The sequence below is a fragment of the Mesoplodon mirus genome, assembly GCF_964341445.2.
Source record: "Mesoplodon mirus genome assembly, chromosome: 12".
Taxonomy (NCBI): Eukaryota; Metazoa; Chordata; class Mammalia; order Artiodactyla; family Ziphiidae; genus Mesoplodon; species Mesoplodon mirus.
In genome coordinates this window covers 74790372-74813949 of record NC_138988.1, presented here as the reverse complement: position 1 = coordinate 74813949, position 23578 = coordinate 74790372, and the positions used below count along the sequence as shown (strand labels likewise).

The following is a 23578-nucleotide window of genomic DNA, read 5'->3' as shown; positions in this document are numbered from 1 at the left end:
GGGGGGACACTGAATTTGAAAAGGGCTTGTTCTGGATACTGACATTGACTAGGCTTGTGATTACTGACAAATTCCAATCTCTCAGGGCCTGTTTTCTCATCTTTAAATGAAATTAATAGCCACATCAGTGATTTAAAAACTTTGATCCCTGGGGACCTAGGATTCTCCGAGGGGTCCAGGAGCTGTCTTGGAGGCCTAAAGGCTGGTGGTAGAGGCACTGTAATGCTCCACTTCTCTTTAACTCAGTGATAGAACTCTTCACTGGGAGAAAAAAGTTTGAACATCATTTAACTTATCCAACTCCAGAACTCAGTGATTTGTTGTGTGCTGTAAAGGAATGACCTTTAATGGTGGTCAAACTGAAAATGGAAACACAAGGATCCATAGAAAGCAAGACATTCATGATTATTTTAGCAAGCAAGAGAATAGTGATAAATATTGTTTGATAAATATATCAAACTTCTTTAAGATAAATTCCAACATAGTGATAATGATCCTAAGTTTACTGACTATAGAACCATTAATCATACACAGATCGGTGTTTCTCAAACTGGGGTCTGCAGAAGTAATCTTGGGTGGTCTGAATTCTCAAGTTGGAGAAACATCAACAGATTTTAAAACCAGCCAGAAATACACGTGCTGAAAATTTTCAGGGCTGATAAAATTTCTGCTTAACATGTTTGCTAAAACCCTCTCAAAATCTTGAGATCTAATGGGAATCTACTGACAGAAGACCTGCGTATGCGTTGTCTGACTGATGCAAAGATGGTCCTAGGGAAACATTTCCAGGTCTCTCTTTATCCTCCCTTAATCTCAACTGCCAATGCTGTGCCAGGCTGGGTAGAGTAGGTCTAAACAAAGGATGGCATCAAAAGAGACTGTGGGTTGGGTCTCAAAAGTCTTTGAGATGGCTCAAGAGATACCAAACTCTGGAAGTAACAAAGCCCTGCAGCATGGGAGGATGCTCTTAACTGTCTACTCTCTCCCACTGCACAGCTGGTGGTGGTAAAGAACTCTGGGTGTTAAGTTATGGCTCAAGTATAGTGGACTGACTTCAAATCTAAATGTTACTAACAGACTACCTTCTTACAGTAAAAACATATTACAGTGCTATCATCAAAAGCAGGAATCTTGTCATATTCATCTTCATATCCCCAGCAAATAGCACATAAACAGGTATAATAAATACTTAATAAATATCCAGGGTTTAGATGTAGGGCAGCTGTGGAGAAAGAGCCACCTGAGTGCTGGGCGAGAGCCTTCCAGGGTTCTTTGGGGTTCGAGGAATCTTGAAACCATGGATCACCTATATATGTCTTGAGACATGCTTTAGATGTTTTTTTCTGGAAGCCCTGCAACTACCCTAAAAATGGAATGTATTGTTGAAAAGACATATGGCCAATGGTGGCAGAGTCTACATAGAACCATGCTTCGTGGTGTTCCAGGAAAAACCTTTTGGCTTGTTGGTTATACTATTCAGTCTGGCTGTATAACTTGTTGTGTTTTTGAATACTTTGGTGGTGTTGTCATGTGTTCTGAACCATCAATAGAGCCTAAAATTCAAAATTCAGATATCGTCTTTGCAGAAAATTTTAGTCGACATTTTTATGGTATCCAAAGAGGTGACACTGTGATTGCAAAAAGCCCGAGTGATCCAAAATCAAATATTTGTAAAAGAGTAATTGGTTTGGAAGGAGACAAAATTCTTATCAATAGTCCATCAGGTTTATTTAAAAGCACAGTTATGTGCCAACGGGTCACGTTTGGTTAGAAGGTGATAATCTATAGAATTCTACAGATTCCAGGTACTGTGGACCTGTTCCATATGGACTAATAAGAGGACGTATCTTCTTTAAGATCTGGACTCAATGATTTTGGATTTCTACATGACAGCCCTAATGGCCACAGATTTTCTGATTGGCAAGAATTTATTCTTTTGATTTGATTATTGTCTTCTGTTCAAGTGAATTTATTATTGTCACTAAAACCATGTACTTGCTAATAAACTATTTGCTATTCTAAATAAATAAATAAGTAAATAAATGTAGGTCAGCTGCATTTTATGCAAATATTGTGTTCCCAAAGACCTTGCCTTAAAAACTCACATAATTCTAGTTTAATCCTGAAAAAGAAATTTATAATTTCCCAAAATCCATCAGTATTGAAAATTTGCAATTACATTCTGTTAAAAAATTTTTTAAGGTGTAACAATGAAACTTGGGTTACATTTTAAAAAATAACTCATATCTTTTAGAGATCCCATACTGAAATAGGTATGAATGAAGTAATACGATGTCTGGGATTTGCTTCAAAATCATATGGACTGGGGAATTCCCTGGTGGTCCACTGTTAGGACTCCACGCTTTCACTGCCAAGGGCATGGGTTTGATCCCTGGTTGGGGAACTAAGATTCTGCAAGCTGCGTGACACGGCAAATAAATAAAATAAAATAAAATAATAATAATAATAATAGTAATAATAATAATAATAATATGGACTGGAGTTAGTTATTAAAAACATGGAAATCTGTCTCCCCTGCCCCCTCCAGAGATTCTGATTCACCAGGAGTCTGGGGTTACTATGGGGTTTTCTCCCTGACCCCCTGAGGTTGGTCACTCTTTTCCCCCCATGTTACAGCACACACTTGGGCACATTTCAGGCAAACTGGGGAAACTGTCCCCAACTGCAGGCAGATGGGACCAGCAAACAATGGCCTCTGGTCAGCTCAGAGACCCAAATCTAGGCTGCCAACTTTCCAAACTCAGGGGAAGGGTAGCTTCTTGGTAATCTGACTAAAGGAAATGCTGTAGGTGAAACTTTATTTGAGGATTCATCACTCTCAACCACCTTCAGTACCAGTCCCTTTCCACTACTTCCCCTCAAATAATTTATTTCTCCCTTCCCCTCTTTACTGTATTTACTCATATTTACATTAGGATGTCAGCTCCACCAGGGCAGAGGTTTGTCTGTTCACTGACGAACCTCAGAATAGTGCCTGGCACATGACAGGAGCTCAGTGAACATGCCCGCCAGTTTTATTGAGATAAAATTGACAAATAAGATTGTGTAAGTTTAAGGTGTACAATCTGATGATTTGATATATATCTATATTGTGAAATGATTACCACAAACACATCCATCACCTCATATAGTTAATTTTTTTTTTTTTTGGTGTAGTGAGTACATTTAAAATCTACTCTCTCAAGAAATTCCAGGTATACAATATAGTATTGGTATCTATAGTCACCATGTTATACATTAGATCCCCAGAACTTATTCATCTTATAACTGAAAGTTTGTACCCTTTGACCAACATCTCCCCATTTCCCCCACCCCCCAGTCCCTGGCAACCACCAATGTACTCTGCTTCTACAAGTTCAACATTTTTAGATTCCACATATAAATGAGATCATACAGTATTTGTCTATCTTTGTCAAACTTATTTCACTTAGCTTATGTTTCAACCATTTAGTCACAAATAGCAGGATTTCCTTCTTTTTTATGGTTGAATACTATTCCACTGTACGTATGTGTATAACCAACTATCTATATATTTGTATTTATATATAACAATTTCTTTATCCATTCATCCAACACAGACACTTAGGTTGTTTACATATCTTGGCTATTGTGAATAATGCTGCAATGAATATGAGGGTGCAGATATCTCTTCAAGATAGTGATTTCATTTCCTTCAAATATACATATAGAAGTGGGGTTACTGGATCATGTGGTAGCTCTATTTTTAATTTTTTGAGGACCCTCCATACTGTTTTCCATAGTGGCTGCATCAATTTACATTCCCACCAACAGTGCACAAGGGTTCCCTTTTGTCCATATCCCTGCCAGCACTTGCCATCTCTTGTCTCTTTGATGATAGCCATTCTAACAGGTGCGAGGTGGTATCGCACTGTGGTCCATGAACATTTTTTGAAATGAACTTATCACCCTTTCCAATATGTTGGTCACATGATGGCAAAACCTGCAACAGGATCAGGCATACCAGGGAAAGTGTGCTTATTCCCTTTTTCTTGAAACTTACTTCAGTTTTCCAAGAAAGCATGCTTACTTTGGACACCGGGTTATTCCTATGGGAGAGCAATCTAAAGTGGAAAACAAAGAATTATATTTAAACCTAGAACATACAGTGGGGCTAAAGTTACTTCCCACTATTCCTCTGCACACTATTCTAGCCAAACTGCTACTCTCCTAGCCCCCAAACACAATGCACACTTTCCCAGCATCTGCCCTGGTTCAGGTGACAATTTTATCTGAAATGCTCTTCTTTCTCTCCTACATGTACTGAAATTCCATCCGTTATTCAAAACTTAGTTTGAATCTACCTCTCTGAGTCTTTCTCTGACAACCTTGGGCTGTCTTTTGGATTTCCTACCGAGAATTCTAAAAGCACCAACCATGTCTTTTGACATTGATCAGCCACTGTTCTGTGTGATTAGCTTAATTATACCTATCTTCTGTACCCAACTAAAGCAGAGCCCAAATTTAAACAAAAACAGTATAAAGTGCTACAAGAGTACAATGAATTCTCCCATCCTAAAGCCAAGCAACTTTTAGACTGCATGGCTTTTTGGCATTAGTGAACTTAAAATTCTGGCCCATTACAATAGGCTCTGGCCTCATTTTGTACCTTAACCCAGCTCACCCTCCCCTATATGGAACCCTTGTTTCTTCGCCATCTTGACCATTTGATGTCCCCCAAACTTATCATGCCACTTTTTCAATTCTTTGGCTTTGCACTTGTCCCTTCACTTAGAAGACAAAAGACCTTCCCGCCCATCTCCAAGTGGTCAAGTAACAATACCTCCTTATCTTTTAAGGCTTTGAGTAAAATGATTTTGCCTTTCTTTTTAAAAAAAAAATCCTGGGGGGCTTCCCTGATGGCGCAGTGGTTGAGAGTCCGCCTGCCGATGCAGGGGACACGGGTTCGTGCCCCGGTCTGGGAGGATCCCACATGCCGCGGAGCGGCTGGGCCCGTGAGCCATGGCCCGTGAGCCATGGCCCGTGAGCCATGGCCGTTGATCCTGCGCGTCCGGAGCCTGTGCTCCACAACGGGAGAGGCCACAACAGTGAGAGGCCCACATACCGCAAAAAAAAAAAAAAAAAAAAAAAAAATCCTGGGACTTCCCTGGTGGCGCAGTGGTTAATAATCCACCTGCCAATGCAGGGGACACAGGTTCGAGCCCTGGTCCAGGAAGATCCCACATGTGGCGGAGCAACTAAGCCTGTGCACCACAACTACTGAGCCTGCACTCTAGAGCCCACAACTACTGAAGCCCGGGCGCCCTAGAGCCTGTGAGCCACAACTACTGAGCCTGCGTGCCTAGAGCCCGTGCTCTGCAACAAGAGAAGCCACTGCAATGAGAAGCCCGCGCACCGCAACGAAGAGTAGCCCCCCTTCGCCACAACTAGAGAAAGCCCATGTGCAGCAATGAAGACCCAATGCAGCCAAAAATAAAACTAACTAATTTTAAGAAACTCCTGAAGCAAAATTAATTGCTCATGTATCTGTATCCCTAGAGCACGTCTGACATGTTACTAGAACTGACATGTGTGTGACAAAACTTTGCTTTTCTGACTCCCTCATTAGCTTACAAGTTCCATGAAAGCTGGGTCAATTTTGTTCCATCTTCATGTTACCAGAGTTTAGTGCAATGCCCGATACAAATGTGCCCAATAAACATGTTTTACTCAGTACTTAAGTAAAATTTTGGTCTTAAAAATTAACTTTTTCAGGAGTGATGTCAGTTCCTTATCATTTGGTTTCCAAGAATATTCAGCTAGGCTACACAGGAGCACTTTAGCACAATCATAAAACACAGGATTCGGATGCAGGCTGGTCATCCACTGTCCGGGATCCACCAGCTTATGCTGGGCCCTTATGTATTTAGCCAGGCATTCCTGCCAGGGAGAAAAAGGCTTTCGAGGTCAACTGATTCCCCATCTGATCAGACAGTTCAACTCTCTGAGGCATATGGAAATGTCATTTTTTAAGATCCATATGACAAAAAAATTGTGTATCCTTCCATAATAACCTACTTAATATTTAATAAACCTCCTTAAAACAGGGATTTATGCACTGAACATAAACATAAAATAACTCCTGGTATCCCGAAATCTTGAGCAGTAATTTATATTAATAATAGTTGTGTTCAGGGACTTCCCTGGTGGTCCAGTGGTTAAGAATGCGCCTTCCAATGCAGGGGGACGTGGGTTCGATCCCTGGTTGGGGAACTAAGATCCCACATGCTGCGGGGCAACTAAGCCCATGCACTGCAACTACTGAGCCCCCCTGCCACAACTAGACAGAAGCCTGCGCGCGGCAAGGAAGAGCCTGCACGCCCTAATGAAAAGATCCCACGTGTTGCAACTAAGACCCGACACAGCCAAAAAAAAAAAACAAAACAACAGTTGTGTTCATTAAAAGACTCAGAAGTAAAAGTCTAAGATGAAGTCTCTGGCACAGGCATGTATGGCTTTTTGAGGGCATCAACACTAGACCTTTAAAGAAAAGAAAAAAACTCTGAAGTATAGGAAAAACAGATGCTCTGCCAAAAATGTTTTCATAATTTCTTTACTGTGTTTCATAAGAGACAAGATTTTTAATGACTATGGAAAACAGTAAACAGGAAATGACTGAGAAATGACCAAGAAATACTGCTGTCCTGATTGCTATTAAATGTTAAATAAAATTAAGTTGAAACTATCTTTGTGATAATTCACAATACTGCACTACGTAGAATAATAAGTACTAAAAAGATGAGTCAGTTCTTTTCAGTTACACTACTAAATTTCAAAGAACTCTTGTATTATACTTCCAAATAAAAGGTGAGTTTCTGTTTTAATCATTGATTGACATATTTATTACTTTCTTCCACTAAAAATAATCAATCATTCGGAGAATCGGCTCCAATGACAAGCTGACTTAGCAAAAGGAAGCAATGCCAACATTGAAATAAACACTCATGAAGATGAACCTGGTCATGCATCAACCAAAAACACATTAAGCCAAAATTTTAGGAATAGGAATTAAAAACTAGAAAGCCAAAAGTAAGTCTTACTTGCATCCTCTCCATAAAAACAAACTACCTAAATATTAAACACAAACTGCTCTTGACACTTTTAAAATTTTTAGCTTCATTCAGAAAAAAGATATCATTTATTAAATGGAGATTTAATGAGTCATTTGTGTTTTTTTTCTAATTGAAAGGGATTTCTTTTAGAGAGCATTTTAAACGAAGTAAAAGAAAAATCCTCCCAATGCATTTTTTTCCTGCTTTTAAAAACAATGGATATCATTGCACAATACCAGTCATAAATAGAAAAAGGACTGCTGTTTGCATTTCCATCTTACAATCACAAAATTTACTAGAGTACAGTATGGTAATAATTAAGCTATTAAAAAATAAAAACTGCCTGATCTTTCTCTGTATTTCCTCAAATACAATACGACACCATTGCTCTGTGTTAGCATAGTTTGTACATGTTATTGTTTCTATGTATGGAACTGCTTTAAAAAATACTTTGAAATGGCAGTAATTATAAATAAAAAATCTTTTTCTTTTATTGAGCTTTAGTATTAGCAATCTGGCTAAAGTTATCATGCAAACTCTTGACTCTCATTGCTCTCTGTCAATGAGTAACATTCAAAATATTTTGGTTTTACAGTATGTTCCAAGAAAAACAAGCCCTATAAAAACAACTAACAATATTAAACAAAATTCCATTTTACAAAGTCAATGATGTTACCATGGAAGAGATGCTGAGGATTCTCTTTTATAAAAGCAGGCTCAAAAGGAAGATGTGTGCATGAGTCAATCTTTTAAGGAGAAGAAAATAAAAGGAAACTTTTAAAGCTTAAAAACGATTTAAGAAAGAATATGGGCAAATATATATGTAGCATATTACTCCAAGAAAGATTTCGCAGTTTCTACAAAAATTTTAAAGAAGCTGAATTAATCTCACTCTTCTAAACTCCGTTTAAGAAACATAAACTTCTATCTAGTGTGAAATCTTTTACAAACTTTAAGAAATGCCATGTGAACTGGAATTTAAATTGATAGTTTTTTCTATCAAAAGACCATAAGATACAGAGTTTCAGTTGAGGAAGATGAAAAAGTTCGGGGGAAAAACGGTGGTGATGGTTATACAACAATGTGAATGTACTTAATGCCACAGAACTGTACTTAAAATGGTTAAAGGGGGGACTTCCCTGGTGGCGCGGTGGTTAAGAATCCGCCTGCCAATGCAGGGGACACAGGTTCGATCCGTGGCCCGGGAAGATCCCACATGCCGCGGAGCAACTAAGCCCGTGCGCCGTAACTACTGAGCCTGTGCTCTAGAGCCCACAAGCCAAAACTACTGAAGACTTCATGCCTAGAGCCCGTGCTCCTCAACAAGAGAAGCCATCGCAATGAGAAGCCTGCGCACCGCAAGGAAGAGTAGCCCGCGCTCACCCGTGACAAAGCCCGCGCACCGTAACGAAGACCCAACGCACACAAAAATAAATAAATAAATTAATTTTTTAAAAAAGGCTAAAGGGCTTCCCTGGTGGCGCAATCGTTGAGAATCCGCCCACCAATGCAGGGGACATGGGTTCAAGCCCTGGTCCAAGAAGATCCCACAGACCGCAAAGCAACTAAACCCGTGTGCCACAACTACTGAATCTGCGCTCTAGAGCCCGCGAGCCACAATTACTGAGCCCACACACTACAACTACTGAGCCCGTGCGCCACAACTACTGAAGCCCACACATCTAGAGCCCATGCTCCGCAACACTAAAAGCCACCACAATGAGAAGTCCACACACCGCAATGAAGAGTAGCCCCTGCTCGCCACAACTAGAGAAAGCCCTTGCGCAGCAACGAGGACCCAACACAGCTAAAAATTTTAAATAAACAAACAAACAAACAAACAAATAAAATGGCTAAAATGGTAAATTTTATGTTATGTATATTTTACCACAAAAAAAGAAGAAAGCATCTCTGAATATTCCTACTTAAAAAAATACCCAAAAGGGTTTATCTGAAAATAACTAGCTGTACATCTATGATTAAAAATCTTAAAAAACTGCAGAGGAAGGAACACTCCCAAACTCATTCTATGAGGCCACCATCACCCTGATACCAAAACCAGACAAAGATACTACAAAAAAAGAAAATTACAGGCCAATATCACTGATGAATATAGATGCAAAAATTCTCAACAACATACTAGCAAACAGAATCCAACAACACATTAAAAGGATCATACACCATGATCAAGTGGGATTTATCCCAGGGATGCAAGGATTCTTCAATATACGCAAATCAATCAATGTGATACTCCATATTAACAAATTGAAGAATAAAAACCATATGATCATCTCAATAGATGCAGAAAAAGCTTTTGACAAAATTCAACACCCATTTATGATAAAAACTCTCCAGAAAGTGGACATAGAGGGAACCTACCTCAACATAATAAAGGCCATATATGACAAACCCACAGCAAACATCATTCTCAATGGTGAAAAACTGAAAGCGTTTCCTCTAAGATCAGGAATGAGACAAGGATGTCCACTCTCACCACTATTATTCAACATCGTTTTGGAAGTCTTAGCCACGGCAGTCAGAGAAGAAAAAGAAATAAAAGGAATACAAATTGGAAAAGAACAAGTAAAACTGTCACTGTTTGCAGATGACATGATACTATACATAGAGAATCCTAAAAATGCCACCAGAAAACTACTAGAGCTAATCAATGAATTTGGTAAAGTTGCAGGATACAAAATTAATGCACAGAAATCTCTTGCATTCCTCTACACTAATGATGAAAAATCTGAAAGAGAAATTATGGAAACACTCCCATTTACCACTGCAACAAAAAGAATAAAATACCCAGGGATAAACCTACCTAGGGAGACAAAAGACCTGTATGCAGAAAACTATAAGACACTGATGAAAGAAATTAAAGATGATGATGCCAAGAGATGGAGAGATATACCATGTTCTTGGATTGGAAGAATCAATATTGTGAAAATGACTATACTGCCCAAAGCAATCTACAGATTCAGTGCATCCCTATCAAATTACCGGTGGCATTTATTACAGAGCTAGAACAAATCATCTTCAAATTTGTACAGAGACACAAAAGGCCCTGAATAGCCAAAGCAGTCTTGAGGGAAAGAAACGGAGCTGGAGGAATCAGACTCCCTGACTTCTGACTATACTACAAAGCTACAGTAATCAACACAATATGGTACTGGCACAGAAACAGAAACATAGATCAATGGAACAAGATAGAAAGCCCAGAGATAAACCCACGCACCTATCCTCAACTAATCTATGACAAAGGAGGCAAGGATATACAATGGAGAAAAGACAGTCTCTTCAATAAGTGGTGCTGGGAAAACTGGACAGCTACATGTAAAAGAATAAAATTAGAACACTCCCTAACACCATACACAAAAATAAACTCAGAATGGATTCGAGACCTAAATGTAAGACCAGACACTATAAAAAACTCTTAGAGGAAAACATAGGAGGAACACTCTTTGACATAAATCACAGCAAGATCTTTCTTGATCCACCTCCTCGAGTAATGGAATTAAAAACAAAAATAAACAAATGGGACCTAATGGAACTTAAAAGTTTTTGCATAGCAAAGGAAACCATAAACAAGAGGAAAAGACAACCCTCAGAATGGTAGAAAATATTTGCAAACCAATCAATGGACAAAGGATTAATCTCCAAAATATATAAACGGCTCATGCAGCTCAATATTAAAGAAACAAACAACCCAATCCAAAAATGGGCAGAAGACCTAAATAGACATTTCTCCAAAGAAGATATACAGATTGCCAACAAACACATGATAGAATGCTTAACATCATTAATCATTAGAGAAACGCAAATCAAAACTACAATGAGATATCATCTCACACCAGTCAGAATGGCCATCATCAAAAAATCTAAAAACAGTAAATGCTGGAGGTGGTGTGGAGAAAATGGAACCCTCTTGCACTGTTGGTGGGAATGTAAATTGATACAGCCACTATGGAGAACAGTATGGAGGTTCCTTAAAAAACTAAAAATAGGGACTTCCCTGGTGGCGTGGTGGTTAAGAATCCACCTGCCAGTGCAGGGCACATGGGTTCGATCCCCGGTCCGGGAAGATCCCACATGACGCGGAGCAACTGAGCCTATGTGCCACAACTACTGAGCCTGCGCTGTAGAGCCCGTGAACCACAAGCCCCCGCTTGCCGCAACTAGAGAAAGCCCACGCGCAGCAGCGAAGACCCAACGCAGCCATAAATAAATAAATAAATAAAATAACATTAAAAAAAAAAAGAAAAAAAAAAAAACTAAAAATAGAATTACCATATGACCCAGCAATCCCACTACTGGGCATATACCCAGAGAAAACCATAATTCAAAAAGACACATGCACCCCAATGTTCATTGCAGCACTATTTACAATAGCCAGGTCATGGAAGCAACCTAAATGCCCCTCGACAGACGAATGGATAAAGAAGATGTGGTACATATATACAATGGAATCCTAGTCAGCCATAAAAAGGAATGAAATTGAGTCATTTGTTGAGATGTGGATGGATCTAGAGACTGTCATACAGAGTGAAGTAAGTCAGAAAGAGAAAAACAAATATCGTATATTATTAACACATGTATGTGGAACCTAGAAAAATGGTACAGATGAACTGGTGTGCAGGGCAGAAGTTGAGACACAGATGTAGAGAACAAACGTATGGACACCAAGGGGAGAAAACTGCAGTGGGGTGGGGATGGTGGTGTGCTGAATTGGGCGATTGGGATTGACATGTATACACTGATGTGTATAAAATTGATGACTAATAAGAACCTGCAGTATAAAAAACCAACCAACCAAACAAACAAACAACTAATTCTAAACTTTATTTGGGTTATTTGTATGGAAATATGTTAATATAAATAAATGTTTCAGACATTACATCAAATTTCTAAAAATCTTATATGTTCTCGTATAATTTTATAAGTCATAATTCTAGTTATTACTTTAAAATGTATAACTCAGAAATAACTAAATTTCCTTGTCAATTGCATTATTATGAACTTTCATCAAATCTTTAACCGTGGTCATTTTTAAGTCTTTTGTCATTTACAGACAGTTCTGGACTCTGATGCTTTCGCAAAAATAGTCCTATAAAAGGGTTTCATCTTCAAGGAATTCATGGAAAAGACTCTGACAAGTACAGGTTTCTGGTAACTGACTATACTGCTGAACTGAATGAATAAGCATTTTCAGAACTCTAATGGAAAACTGATGAATTCATAAAAGTGCTTAAAAAAGATCAAGATGAAAAAAAATTAATTACATGGGACTGAGTGAACTGATGAGGATGATTATAATTTTTGTGACTTTCTGTTAGAATAAAAAAAAAATCCCCCCCCCCAAAAAATCTTTCTATTTCTGGAAAAGTATTCTCTCCCTCAAGCTGGCAGCTTCAGGACACATGCTCACTGAGGGAAAATGAGGGACCTATGGCACATCAGTTAAAATTAACCCCAGCAAACAGTGGGGTGAAAGAAGCTGAGGCAGATCACCCCACAACTACCAACAGGCACAGATGTAGGAAGAAATCATCCCACAAAGGAAGGAGGAGGGTTCTTAACCCTGTTGTGCCTTCTGTCTGTCTGGTGAGGCTTATGGATCCCTTCTCAGAGTAATATTTCAAGATGCAGAGTATATGGAAGATTTTTTAAAATACAGTTATAAAAATATTTAAAACTTGTAATATAGTTATATATGTGGTTCTTCATCAGTGCATTAATATACTAGATGTAGTGGTGAGTCTAGTAACTACTATCATTTAGGAGATAGTATTCTTTCAAGATACCTGCAAATGTAATGTGATAAACAATATTTCTACTGGTAACATTTCTCAGGCACTGTTAATACTACTGTGGTTGGTGGCCTTCACTCATAGATTTAGGAAATAATAAATTTCAATTGGAGTCTAGTGAAAATAACATGCAATTTTTTTCATATCCAAGTTCACAGGCCTCCCTCTCCCCAGTTCTCCCTAATTCTAACCACGGATCCTTTAGGGGTCAGTCCATGGAGCCCTTGTACTCTTGGGGTCCAGGACAGTTGTTCAACATGTGAAACAAATAAACTCAATCCAGTAACAGATAACAAAGGGATTCTGAACATCTGAATATAATTCACAATATATTTTTAAACTTGCTAAGCACACAACGGCCATTTCTACACACTGTTTGGATGTACTTTTTTGCAATGCAAAGATGCTGAAGGTGCTGTCAGATGCACAGGATGGTAGCAGCAAGCTGTCAATTTCAACAGGGCAGAAAGGATACTCTTCACTATCACCAAAGATATCAAAGAATGCCCTGAGGGAGGAAGGTGAAGTATAGCCTCGTTTTCTGCAAGCTTAGTAGAGGGCAACAGAAATGCATTTTACAATTTAAAAAACCTGACACTGCAGTGGAAAAGCCCATCAACATTCTCCACCTTGGACCAGAGTGAGATACAAAGGCAAGTTTCATCTGATAAACATGCAACAGTCCTTTCTGGAAAGCTTAGTCAAAATTCACATCTTTATTCTCCCAAATGTCCACTGTAGAAAATAGCCACATAATCATTTACTTTTCTAGTTTTTACATGAATGCTTGGAATTGAATAGACATGTAAATTAACACCTTTTTCTATACTCACTTCTGGGCTATCCTGCTATAGATTATTGAACCTTCATATAAGAGTCAAGTAACTTAGAAACAGCCTCTGGCGATCTAAGAATAAAACACTATGTTTCGTTTTTAAGGCCAGCTCAGTGTAATTAAAAAAAATTTTTTTTTGACTTAAAACCACATCATTCTGAAGTGGCAGTCACATGTGCTAGAAGCAAGTGGTGTCGGGAAACTGCATAACTGGTTTCGAATGCAGTCCTATCTTCTGAGAGATTTGTGCCACAACACAACCCTTTTCCTTAGGAAAGAGGTGAAGACTTTTCATTTAGTTTGACCCTCTTCTATCACTTCTGGGTCATTTAAAATAGGATAGACCCATAGCTCCATTACCACCATTATTCAGTATCGTTCTTTTGGACAAATTAGAATAAATTTTTCTTGTTTCATTATGTCTTCATAGTCTTGCCTTTAGAACACCTTATTTACCTCTCTAAATATTTAAGTTCTTTGGTTTTGCTTCAACTAGTAAAATTATTTTTCTATGAAGGTTTGTCATTAACTTTTTCTTAAACTTCTAATGAAAGCTTGCAAATTTTGTTAATGATTCTCATATCACTAATATCACAATTTTTCTTTAACAAATTACATTAAAATAGCATGATATATTAAGCAGAACTGTAATTTATCATACTAATGATAATGAGGGCTTGATTCAATGATCATTTATTTATTAAAATAAGTCTGTGTTGGAAGGGCAGGGTAGAGGATTAAAGAAACACAAAAAAGCCCCACACAAGGGCTTCCCTGGTGGCGCAGTGGTTGAGAGTCCGCCTGCCGATGCAGGGGACATGGGTTCGTGCCCCGGTCCGGGAGGATCCCACATGCCGTGGAGCGGCTAGGCCCGTCAGCCATGGCCGCTGAGCCTGCGCGTCTGGAGCCTGTGCTCCGCAACGGGAGAGGCCACAACAGTGAGAGGCCCGCGTACCGCAAAAAAAAAAAAAAGCCCCACACAAGTGTATAATATGTCCCAGCTCTCAAGTAGCTGATAATCTTATTGGAAAGGCAAGACACCTACATCTGAAATAATCTTCCAAACTGTAGTAAGCATTATCAATGTGCATGAAAATAAACATATACTAGCATGGATATTTACAGTAACATTAAGCCCTTTTTACAAGTAATGATTATTGCTATTATTATTACTATTAACTATTATAAAATATAAATTAAATTAATATTATTAATATACCAAGGCATATGATATGATAAAAACTATAGTAGCAGCTAATATTCATTAAGTGCCTTCCCTCTGCCACACACTTTAAACAGTCCTAATCCTTCTAACACAGTCCTGCCAGGTATGTATTATTATCTCTATTTTTAGAGAGAATGTAAGACACTTGCCCAACATTGCAGTTTGTAAGCAGTGAGACAGAAGTTTGAATTCAAATCTCTAATTCCCAAGCCCATGCTTCTCATCTCTGTGGGTGGAAACAGGATTTTTGGAAGGTCTGATTTCTGTAAATGTTTCCCATGCCAAAAAACATCAGTTGAGAATCTTAAAACATTTTTTCCCACAGCAAAAAACCTCATAACTCCATCAATTACAATTCTAAAATTTTAAATCAACTTCTTATAAGATGTTTTTGTTGAGAAAAGTGACGCACATTATTGTAAATCTATCACTATAAAAAGTAGGGAGGGATTTCCCTGGTGGTCCAGTGGATAAGACTCCGGCTCCCAATGCAGGGGGCCCGGGGTTCGATCCCTGGTTGGGGAACGCATGCATGCTGCAACTAAGAGTCCGCATGCCGCAACTAAGAAGTACGCATAATGCAATGAAGATCCCGCGTGCCACAGCTAAGACCCAGTGGGGCCAAAATAAATAAATAAAATAAGTAAATAATTATATTTAAAAAGTAGGGAGAAATATAAGTAAGGAGAAATACATTGGCACCAGCTTCAAGAAAAGGAGCTGTGGGAACATTGTAGCTGAGAGCTGCATTTTAGTCTTTTCCATGTAAGACTTCAGGGAAAGGAGTCCTTTAAACAAAAAAGGCTGGCAGAGGTTCCATAATGAAATAACTTTGGGAAACGTTACTTATCTCATACCCGTCTCAGTAATTCATGATATACATCAGACCTCCTGCTTTTTATTTATTTTTAAAGTCCTTTCTTTCTTTCCTTCTTTCCTTCTTTTTTTCTTTCTTTCTGTGTGGGCTCTTCGTTGTAGTGTGCAGGCCTCTCTCTAGTCGTGGCATGTGGGTTTTCTCTTTGTAGTGTGGCGCGTGGGCTCCAGGGCGCAGGGGCTCTGTAGTTTGCAGCACGCAGGCTCTCTCGTTGAGGCGTGCCAGCTCAATAGTTGTGGTGCGCGCGGGCTTAGCTGCCCCGTGTCATGTGGGATCTTAGTTCCCTGACCAGGGATTTAACCCGTGTCCCCTGCATTGGAAGGCGGATTCTTTACCACTGGACCACCAGGGAAGTCCCCAGACCTCCTGCTTTTTATAAGTCACTGTTTCCCGCACTGACTTTGCCACAGAACCCTCCATTCTCTCCCAACTCCACTCCCAACACCTATTAACTCCCGTGGGTCTAGAGCAGCACAGCTGTCCAATAGGAACACCATGAGTCACAAGTGAGAGCCACACATGAGATTCAAACTGTTCTAGTAGCTAAACTTTTTAAAGTGTAATTTGTTGTAATATACAGTTGATCCTTGAACAATATAGGTTTGAACTGCGAGGGTCCACTTATACACAGATTTTTTTTCCAATACATTTACAAATATATACATGTAGAACATCATGAGCAAGACTTGTATGGAAGTGGATAGCCTATCCTTACATAGGCATAAGGTGAGTGATATTTAATACAAAATTAACAGTGCTTGTTTTCTTACTGTTTTATAACTTTGCTTTCAAAGAATTACATTACTGTGGGACTTCCCTGGTGGTCCAGTGGTTAAGGCTCCGTGCTTCCAATGCAGCAGGCGCAGGTTTGATCCCTGGTCAGGGAACTAAGATCCCACATGCCGTGCGGCAAGGCCAAAAAAAATTTTTTTAATTAAAAAAAAAAAAAAAAAGGAATTACATTACTGTAAAGTATGCCTCTTTCTCTCGTAATTGGAGAACCTGCATATCAGCCTATCATAATAGGTAAGTGGCTTTCTAGAAAAATATAACAATGCTTCCAATACTGTATTATGAATATGACTGTAATACTATATGCCATAAACATTTTATAATGAATGATTCATTCATTCATTCATTTTATAATGAATGAATGATTCATTCATTCATTTTATAATGAATGAATGAATGAATGATTCATTCATTCATTTTATAATGATTCATTCATATAATGATTCATTCAGCCCACAGAGGCTGGGCTACTGTGAAGCAATCGTATGGATGACACTAGGCCACCATAAAGCAATCATATTGCTGCTTTTTCTTTATCAATGCATGAATCACTATACCCATACATAAATATAAATTTCTTTTTCACATTATCTTTTCATTTTTGATGTCTAGTGTTAGAGATACATGTAACATCTATAGTGTTTTGTATTATATAAGACAATATTGATATAAGTACTGACAGGACAATTCATCTTGTAAACAGACATCATAAACTTAATGGTATGGATATATGCAGTACTCTAAATAATGTATTTTCTCTTCTGTATGATTTTTTTTTTTTTTGGCTTCACTGAGTGGCATGCAGGATCTTAGTTTCCTGATCAGGGATTGAACCCGAGCCCTCCGCAGTGGAAGTACGGAGTCCTAACCACTGGACCACCAGAGAATTCCCATGTGTATGATTTTCCTAAAAACATTTTCTTTTTCTTGCTTAGTTTTTTTGTAAGAAATCAGTATATAATAAGTATAACATACCAAATATATTTTAATTGACTATATGTTATCAGTGAGGCTCTGTTCAACAGTAGGCTATTATTTAAGTTTTGGGGGGATAAAAAGTTATATGTGGATTTTTGACTGCATAGGGGGTTGGTGCTCCTAACCCTCACATTGTTCAAGGGTCAACTGTGTTTTATTTTGTCCAGAATACCCAAAAAATATTTTGGACAAAATTAAAAAAAAATTTATTTAGTATTTATTTAATCATTTCAACATGTAATTAATATAAAATTAATGAGATATTTTACATCCTTTTTCTCATACAAAGTCTTCAAAATCTGGTGTGGACTTTATACTTAGAGCACATCACAATTGGTGCATTTCAGGCACTAACAGCCATATGTGGTTAGTGCCCCCCATATTGGACAGTTCCCATATAGAGACTTTTCTAGAACTTAGTTTAGGAAAAACACTGGCCTAGAGGCTCATTTTCCCCTTGTTAGCCTTTATGGACAGCTACAAGGTGGAAATCTTTAAGATTTAAGAACAGTTAAAGAGGTATAAATAATATTTACCCTAATTATTTACATATGGTTTCCAAGAGGTTTTGTTTGTGGGATTTTTTTTATGGAAGGGGGGGGATGAAGGGAAGGGAGTTGCCATAACCCTTGTTTTCACCAGATTATAACCCCCTACACACACACACACACACACACACACACACACACACACACAGATATAACTTGGAAAAGGAAAAAAGTTGAATATTAAGTATCAGTTCCAAAGATAACCCTAGTCTAGCCACTGGATTGAAATAATCCTAATCTTCTAAGAAGCAAAGTTAATTTTACATGCTTCTTACATATTTAAAGACTTTAATATATATTTCTAAAAATAAGTTTCTTCTATAGCACAGGGAACTCTATTCAATATCCTGTGATAAAGAATATGAAAAAGAATATATATATGTATAACTGAATCACTTTGCTGTACAGCAGAAATTAACAATATTGTAAATCAACTATACTTGAATAAAATAAATTAAAAAAATAAGTTATTTCTTCATGTTTGTGTAAAATGATCTTAAATACACGAGAAAAAGATCCAATAGTAAATTATTTGAGGAAAAAGCAAACAAACAGTTTGCTAAAAAGAAACTAAAACTGATGCTGAGAGCTCCTGAACCAGGTACTCCCACATAAGCCTCACAGCTGACAAACAGACCCACTTTTACAAACAGGGAACTTGCTGTAGGCTCTCAATCACCTGGGAGCTTGTTAAAAATCCAAATTCTCAGGCCAATCCCAGACCTACTGGACCAGGAACTCAGGGGGTGTTAAACAAGCCATCCAGGTAATCCTGATGCACACTCATGTTTGAGAACCACTACATCAACACAGAACTAGTATTTAAACCCAATCTGTCTAACTCCAAAAGCTGTATATTTTTTAGAAGTTTTTGGGGGCCTTTCTTGGAGAGGGGGCTGAGAATTTTTGTGTGTATGTGTGGTAAAATACACATAACATAAAATTCACCATCTTAACCATTTTTAACTGTACAGTTCAGTGGTATTAAGTACCTTCACACTGTTGTGCAACCATCACCACGATCCATCTCCATAAGTCTTTTCATCTTGCAAAACTGAAACTCTGTACCCATTATATGCTAACTCTCTCTTTCCCCTCCCCCCAGCGCTTGGCAACCCCCATTCTACTTTCTGTCCCTATGAGTTTGACTACTGTAGGTAACTCATATAAGTGGAACCCAGTTTCACCCAACACCCTCAACGGCAGAAAGTTTGGAAAGTACAGAAATGCATAAAGAAGAAAGTGAAGATCACTTATGATTCCACTGCCTAGCAGTAACTGCTATGGACTGAATTGTGTCCCCCACAAAACTCAAGTTGAAACCCTAAGCTCTAATGTGACTGGATTTAGAGACAGGGTCTCTAGGAAATAATTAAGGTTAGATGAGTTCACAAGGGTAGAGCCCTAATCCAATAGGGCTGGCGCTCTTATAAGAAGAGGAAGAGAGTCCAGAGCTCCTGTGAGGACAGCAAGAAGGTGGCAATCTGCAAACCAGGAAGAGGGCCTTCCCCAGCAAGCGAATTGCCTGGCACCCCAATCTTGGACTGCCCAGCCTCCAGAACTGTGAGAAAATAAGTTTCTGCTGTTTAAGCCACACAGTCTATGGTACAGTTGACCCTTGAACAACTCAAGGGTTGGAGCTTTGACCATCTGCGCAGTCGAAAATTCACATATAACTTTATAGTCAGTTCTCTACATAGGCAGTTACTCTGCATCTGCAGACTCAATCAACTGTGGATCATGAGTACTGTAGTAGGTATTCCGTGAAAAAAAAAATCCGTGCATAAGTGGACCCATGAAGTTCAAACCCATGTTGTTCAAAGGTCATCTGTATTCTGTTACGGCAGCCTGAGCTAATACTTTGGAACATACTTTTTCAATCTTTTTCTTTAGTATATTTTTATTTTTTAAAGTATGTTTTATATTTAAACGAAATCAAAGCCCATATGCCTTTTTTCACTTTCCCAGCATTTTCTAAACCTCCATTCTGCAGACCAGTGTTCAGCAGGACACTGATTTTTGGAAAGTGGGTTTTAAAGTGACATCAGGTTTCTACTGCTAAATTTCTCAGTCTTTTCTATACTAAAGTGAGAATGTCAAGATGGGAATTTGTTATATTTGATCTCTAACTGTTTGAGGGGAGAACTCTGTATTACATCCCCTGCTGTTCTGATAAAAGAATACCATTGGACAACTAACAGGAATTTCAAGGGGCATTGCCTAGTCTTGGAAGGCAATACTGACTGACAGAAATAATTCACTTAAGACAAAAAGTCAATTTCATTTTCTAAAGGAGCCATTCACTCATTCATTCACTATTAGCAGACTGGTCTAATTAAACACTGCTTTAACATTTTTTTATAACAATAATTTTAAAAAGTAGTGATAGTTAAGCTCCAAATTAGTGAGGCACTGTTAACTCTTTGTATGCATGGTCTTACTTAATCCTGGCAAACTTCCTCTGCAAGGTAAATCCTCAATCCAGAGAAACTAAGGCACATGCCCCCAGAGAGGTTACATAATTTACTGGAGACAGCACAGAAAGGAAAAGAGCCAGGATTGGAACACAGATCTGTCTGGTTCCAAGGCTATTATTAACTACAATGCTTCTTTCTCTCTTAGTCAAATAACTGCCTTGCTTGAAAAACTTTATGATTTTTTTGTATGTAAAGAAAAATTCAAATACTTTGGCCCTGCATTGAGTGCATTTCACAAACTGTTATCCCAATGTCCCATCCCAGCCTGCCTTTTCTCTCTCCTCTTTGAGAAACTTCTCACTTCATCCAACGAAGATTCCCCACTGTCTTGCCCCTCTTATATACTTCTCACTTAATTTCTTTTTTTCCCACCTAAATTCCTCTGCTTTGCCATCTTCTCCTGGTCAACAAATTCCTTAGGTTCCAGTTCAAATTTCATTTTTTATATGTAACCCTTCATTGCTCATTCTCTCACACCCCACATCCCATCCATCAAGAAATCCCATCGGCTATACCTTCAAAACAGATCCAGAATCCAACCACACACCACCTCCACTGCTACCTCCCTAGTCGGAGCCGTCATCACCTCTCATCTGGCCTCTCTGCTCTCCCCCTTTTACCCCCTGCATCTATTCTCACCCCAACCTCCTGAGCAATGCCTTTAAAACATAAATCAAAACCCTCCAATGAATCCCCATTTTTCTCATTGTAAAAACCAAACTCCTTTTCTATGTTCAACTGTGAATAACCATTGAGTAAACAACGGCCCCCACCCCCACCCCCAAACCTCATGCCTCAGGCCCTTTTCACTGGCTGCTCTCTGCCTGGAATGTCATTCCTTAAGATAAGGCTCACTCCTTCTTTCTGACTCTCTGCCCCGAGGATCATGACCTACCAGTGACCACCTTCCCATCCCCCCAGCATTCCACATCTTCCTTGTCTTGCTTTATTTTTCTCCCTATAACTTACAAATTTACCTAGGTATGCTATCTGTCTTCTCATGAGAGTCCTGCTCATTGAGGCATCTTGGAGCCTAGAATGGCACCTGGCACATATTAGGTACTCAATAATATTTGCTGAATGAGTGAATGGATGGAACACGCTCACACACTTCGGTCAAAGGCTCTCTCTCCTTTGCTCTCATTTGGCACTTATCACATGCTGCTGTGTACTTTTCTGCATGTACTTATTACCCACCCAGCTAGATCACATGTTCCTGTATCCTCCAAGTGCCTTGTACAAAATTAGCATTTAATAAATATTTGATGATGAATTATCAGTGCAGTGGCTTTTTCTTTCCAAATAGTTACAGTAATAACTTTTCAAAACATGACATTCCATTTAGAAAAGAAACATCCTGGAAAGGAAGAAAAAAAACAGAATATTTTTATTTATTTATTTTTTTATTTTTGGCTGCGCCACGTGGCTTATGGGATTTTAGTTCCCCAAACAGGGATTGAACCCAGGCCCTCGGCAGTGAGAGCACCGAGTCCTAACCTCTGGCCTGCCAGAAAATTCCCAGAATATTTTTAACTTTAAATTAATCTTAAAAGGGTGGAAAATATTTTAAAGGTATATACATACAACGCATATACATATACCAAATCCATGTCATGCTCTGAAAATAAATTATTTGCTTTGTGACTTTCATGTATATTATATATCCTGAAGACATACTTGAGAGTCAAGCTCAAGGTAACATTTGGATAGTAAGGTAATTTGGAACATGGAACATATTTTAAATAATGAGTTGAGAATTTATGTAATGTGTGACAAAAATAAAAGGTTAATGTCAAATAGGTTTTATGTCACATTTTTTGATGCAATAGTTGGGGAGCATCTAATTGTAATGAAAATGTGTTCTATAAAACAAAAAATAATAAAAAAAACAAAACAATTTGTTTACATGTATGTATAGAACTAAAGTATTCGTTTACATGAAGACTTTAACATATCTCTCTATATTGTTCATTTTGTACTGCATATCCAATGTGCATATTTTTGAAAAACAGTTTAGACAACTTTTTAACATTAGATTCAGATCTTTTCAGTCATCTTGACTGTAGCACATGCACTATTCTCTTTGTGAGTATTGGTGGGGAAGACATGTAAACAGACCCCTGCAAGACTTATGGTGACTTCTTTTTTTTTTTTTTTTTTTTTTTTGCGGTATGCGGGCCTCTCACTGTTGTGGCCTCTCCCGTGTGGAGCACAGGCTCCGGACGCGCAGGCTCAGCGGCCATGGCTCACGGGCCCAGCCGCTCTGTGGCATGTGGGATCTTCCCAGACCGGGGCACGAACCCGAGTCCCCTGCATCGGCAGGCGGACTCTCAACCACTGCGCCACCAGGGAAGCCCTTAATTGATTATTTATCTCATTTAACCTTAGAACCTTAACATGACAGTGCAAATGAAAAAAGAAGGTACAGTAATAATTTGGTACTCATAAAATATATTAAAAAGATAAGGAAATCTTCTCTGGTATGCACAGGTTTTCACATGGCACAATGTCCATTTTACATTTCTAGGTAAGTTAAGGCCCTCTCCACTCCTCTTTTTCAAACACAGTTCCCTAAATTTCATTTTTCTTTGATTATTCTCTTTGGACATTTACTTTCAGATTGTTTTACCTACGTAATATATGCTGTAACAGAAAATAATCCTAAGTATACATGTGGCATAAAAATCAGACTAATGAAGAGAAACAAGTAAAATAGTTTTAAAACTTTGGGGAAAAAAAAAACAACCAACAAACCTAGAGGAGCAAAGAATTAGGGCAGTAGCTGGAGGGAGAAGTGAGCTCAAAAAAAAGAAATCAGTTATTGTTTACCTTGTAAATTAGACCAGTAAAGTGAAAAAAAATACCTAAAATAAATAAATAAGCAAGCAAGCGATCTTGAGGTTTATGGATATAGGTAGCTCCAAACATCTCTAGGTGTAAATCTGCATCTT

General features: G+C 38.4%; 1 protein-coding gene and 1 pseudogene across 3 annotated transcripts in view; one reads left to right on the top strand and one right to left on the bottom strand.

Annotated features, from left to right (window-relative positions):
• Positions 1–23578, bottom strand: part of BICRAL (BICRA like chromatin remodeling complex associated protein) — an 84375-nt gene that overhangs the window by 49814 nt on the left and 10983 nt on the right. The window contains exon 2 of one of the 2 annotated variants that reach the window (XM_082637843.1): positions 4043–4103. The exons of the other annotated variant lie outside the window; for it this stretch is intronic. The gene's annotated coding sequence lies outside the window, so the exon portion shown is untranslated. The remainder of the gene's footprint in view (positions 1–4042; positions 4104–23578) is intronic. 2 annotated transcript variants of the gene reach the window in all.
• Positions 1414–2020, top strand: LOC309813647 (mitochondrial inner membrane protease subunit 1-like; annotated as a pseudogene). Its single transcript has one exon. The product of its transcript is annotated as a mitochondrial inner membrane protease subunit 1-like (transcript).